Source organism: Schistocerca serialis, chromosome 8 (assembly GCF_023864345.2).
Source record: "Schistocerca serialis cubense isolate TAMUIC-IGC-003099 chromosome 8, iqSchSeri2.2, whole genome shotgun sequence".
NCBI lineage: Eukaryota > Metazoa > Arthropoda > Insecta > Orthoptera > Acrididae > Schistocerca > Schistocerca serialis.
In genome coordinates, this window is record NC_064645.1 from 216,606,575 (window position 1) to 216,610,901 (window position 4,327).

At 45.4% G+C, this 4,327-nt stretch overlaps 1 pseudogene; it reads right to left on the bottom strand.

Annotated features, from left to right (window-relative positions):
• Window positions 1-2,893: 2,893 nt before the first annotated feature.
• On the bottom strand, window positions 2,894-3,011 carry LOC126417260 (5S ribosomal RNA; annotated as a pseudogene).
• Between the last annotated feature and the right edge of the window lie 1,316 nt (window positions 3,012-4,327).

Sequence of the window (4,327 nt, forward strand, 5' to 3'; positions counted from 1 at the left end):
GTTAGCATTATCCAGTATTGCTACTGCCTTTCCAGAGATGGTTTTAACTTTGGAGATACTTCAAGTATACAGAGGCTGTGTAATCTGGACAATGAAATCTCATCAACCCAAAGCAGATGTTCACTTAGCAATGGAAGTAACATTTTCACTGATTGCTTTATAGACAATGTTGGAAAAGTACCATGGCAAGACAAATCCATGTAAATGTAGTCGGTTACAATCGTAGTGAATCAATTTATCGCCTAGCCTGAAAGACTGTTCAATTTATTTCAGTTCATAAATACATGTAATTTCGCGTTTTATAGCTGCTATATAATAAAGCGTAGATTGCACTGAAGTTTCGAAAGAAATTTATTTTAAACTGTTATTAACTGTAGATTTGCTCATTCAGCTGAATGGGATCACGCCAGGGTGCAAAGCATTGCTCCTTAGCGCTATTTAAAGTTTTGAATGACCACATTAGAGCAAAAACGCCACCACTAGAAAGCAAACAAAATTCTTTTTAACAGTGATATTTACATCTTTTTTCTGTTGATCTCGGTCCGCAGGAAAATCATCACAAAACTGATCATTAGCATAGTTGAAACTATGCATCTCTGTTCTAATCCTTGAGCGACGCATCCCATATTTCGGGATATTTCTTCATCTCCATCTACATATACATCCACATGTAAGTACACACTCCGCGAGCCACCGTATGATGCGTGGCGTGAGGGACCCTGTACCACTCCTAGTCGTTCCCTATTTTATTCCACTAGCAAATAGAGCGAGGGATAAAGAACGGTCTAAATGCCTCAGTACGAGCCATAATTTCTGTAACATTTTCTTCATGGTCCTTACGCGGAATGTTAAGTTCCCGGCAGTAGAATCGTTCTGCAGTCAACCTCAAATGTCGGTTCTCTAAATTTTCTCAATAGTGCTCCTCGGAAAGAACGTCGCCTTCCCTCCAGTGATCCCATTTGAGTTCCCAATGAATCTCCACAGTACTTACCTATTGTTCGAACCTACCGGCGCGCCTCTGAATTGCTTCGATGTCTTCCTTTAATCAGACCTGGTGCGGGTACCAAACACTCGAACATTCCCAGAATGAGATTTTCACTCTGCAGCGGAGTGTGCACTGATATGAAACTTCCTGGCAAGTTAAAACTGTGTGCCGGGCCGAGACTCGAAGGCGGGACCTTTGCCTTTGCGGGCAAGTGCTCTACCATCTGAGCTACCCAAGCACGACTCACGACCCGTCCTCACAGCTTCAATTCTGCCAGTACCTCGTTTCCTACCTTCCAAACTTCACAGAAGCTGTTCTGCATACTTTGCAGAACTAGCACTCCTGGAAGAAAGGATATTGCGGAGACATGGCTTAGCCACAGCCTCGGGGATGTTTCCAGAATGAGGTTTTCACTCTGCAGCGGAGTGTGCGCTGATACGAAACTTCCTGGCAAGTTAAAACTGTGGTATTGGCAGAATTGAAGCTGTGCTTGGGTAGCTCAGATGGTAGAGCACTTGTCCGCAGCTCGTGGTCGTGCGGTAGCGTTCTCGCTTCCCACGCACGGGTTCCCGGGTTCGATTCCCGGCGGGGTCAGGGATTTTCTCTCCCTCGTGATGACTGGATGTTGTGTGCTGTCCTTAGGTTAGTTAGGTTTAAGTAGTTCTAAGTTATAGGGGACTGATGACCATGGATGTTCAGTCCCATAGTGCTCAGAGCCATTTTTGGTAGAGCACTTGCCCTCGAAAGGCAAAGGTTCCGAGTTCGAGTCTCGGCCCGGTACACAGTTTTAATTTGCCAGGAAGTTTCACTCGAACATTACTCGACAATGGGTCGTACTAGTATCCTGTGTACGGTCTTCTTTACAGACGAACCACACTTTCTTAAAATTCTCCCAATAAACCTAAGTCGACCATTCACCTTCTATATTAGAATCCTTACGTGTTCATTTCATTTCATACTGCTTTGCGACGTTACGCCTAGATTTTTAATCAGCGCTACCGTGTCAAGCAGCATACTACGAATACTATATTCTAACATTATTGGTTTGTTTTTCCTACTCATCTACATTACCTAACATTTTTCCCATTTAGATGTTGCTGCCAATCACCACACCAACTACGAATTTTGTCGAAGTCATCTTGTATCCCGCAGACTGCCGCTTACCCTCTCCGCCAGATCATTTAGATAGATAGTAAACATCAGCAGTCCTATCACGCTTCCCTGGGCACTCCTGAATATACTCTTGCCTCTGATGAACAAATTCCATGTTCAAAATGGCTGCATCCATGGTGGTCGGCGAATACAACTCTCTCGCGCGTTCCCGCCGCAATTTCGTAGCGACACCGACGCAGTATACGAGGATTCATTGTTTCACAAGCATTCCGAGATAATGAAGGTGCGAGCTCGCGACAATATTACGTTCGTAGAGTTTTTGTTTTGCATGGTGGTGTTACAGATGCTATGGGTTTATTTGTCAACTGTCATTTTTTGTTTGTAGTGCACTGTTGCTGTTTGAGTGTACACATTGCCATTTTGTCATTTGATGATAGTGAGTGGAGCTGTGGACGTTAGATACTGGAGTGCCAAGTGGAGAAATCGAAACATTTCCGATATATTCTGCTGTTCGAATTCAATAGAGGGGTGACAGCAGAGGAGAAAGCCAGAAACATTGGCGCCGTTTATGGGGATAATGCCATCAGACAGATGCACTCCGTCATCAGGCCACATGTGGCCTACCGGGACCATCCGACCGCCGTGTCATCCTCATCTGAGGATGCGGATAGGAGGGGCGTGTGGTCAGCAGACCGCTCTCCCAGTCGTTATGATGGTTTTCTGTGACCGGAGCCGCTAGTATTCGGTCGAGTAGCTCCTCAATTGGCATCACGAGGCTCAGTGTACCCCGAAAAATGGCAACGGCTCATGTCGGCCCGAATGGTCACCCATCCAAGTGCCGGCCACGCCCGACAGCGCTTAACTTCGGTGATCTGACGGGAACCGGTGTATCCACTGCGGCAATGCCGTTGCCCATCAGACAGAGCACGGCAAGAAATGGGTTCCTAAGGAGGACTGTTCCGACATCAGTGACTCTCCACATTCAGGAAGACCTTCGGGGATTGATGAAGATCGTTTCAACGCATTAATCCACAAAGACCCACGTCTGTACTCGAAAACCGGAAAATGTGATGAACTGCTATCATTCCACCATCGTACGACATGCGGTGGTGAAGGTTCAAAAATGGTTCAAATGGCTCTGGGCACTATGGGACTTAACATCTGAGGTCATCAGTCCCCTATAACTCAGAACTACTTAAACCTAAATAACCTAAGGACATCACACACATCCATGCGCGAGGCAGGATTCGAACCTGCGACCGTAGCGGTCTCGCGGTTCCAGACTGAAGCGCCTAGAACCACTCAGCCAGGTGAAGGTTCAAATGTGGGCGTATGGGTACCGCATACGCCAAGCCACAATCACAAAAATCAGCAAGTAGCCCATAAGTGTATCTCTGCTTGCTCGCCATCAATTGGCTCTTGGACAACACCGACCTTTCTTCTCCAGTATCGTTATTGGTGACGAGAAATTGTGTCTTTATGCTCAAGCAAGGAAAGCAAAACAATGGTTGAGCCCAAACAGAGCAGCAATTCTCCTACAAAGAGCTGCGCGCAATCAAAAAGTATAATGTTATGCATCTTGTGGAACAGCGAAGGTGTGGTGTACTTCCCCGAGGTGTAAAAATCACTGCTGATATTTATTGTCAACACCTGAGACAACTCGCAAACTCAATCCAAGAACGACTACTCCACGATAATGCCCTCTCGCATTCTGCCAGACTGACAAAGAAAGAAGAGTTGGGTTGGGATGTCACTCCGCGCTTACTTTATTCATCTGATATTGCGACCTCAGTTTTGACCTTTTCTCCTCTCTATCGAACATCTTTCAAGAACCGCCTTTCCGGGTGAAAATACTCTCCGAACATGTCTCGACGAGTTATTCGCCAAAAAATCACGTGATTATTACAGTCGCGGAATCGGAAAGTTCCGCAGCGTTCGCAGACTGTTGTAAATAGCAAAGGAGAGTTTGTTATTGATGACTTAAGTCTCTGTTAAGTGTACCTGTCGTGTTTATTAAACTTACGGAAAAACGCTACGAACCTGTGCACCAACACAATAAATCGTTCTTCTTCATCGAACCAGTGTGTCTTAAGCAGTTATCAGTTGTATCTGTAGGAGCGATTACTTAATATTACACTGAAAAAAAAAAAAATGGCTCTGAGCACTATGGGACTTAACATCTGAGGTCATCAGTCCCCTAGAACTTAGAACTACTTGAACCTAACTAAC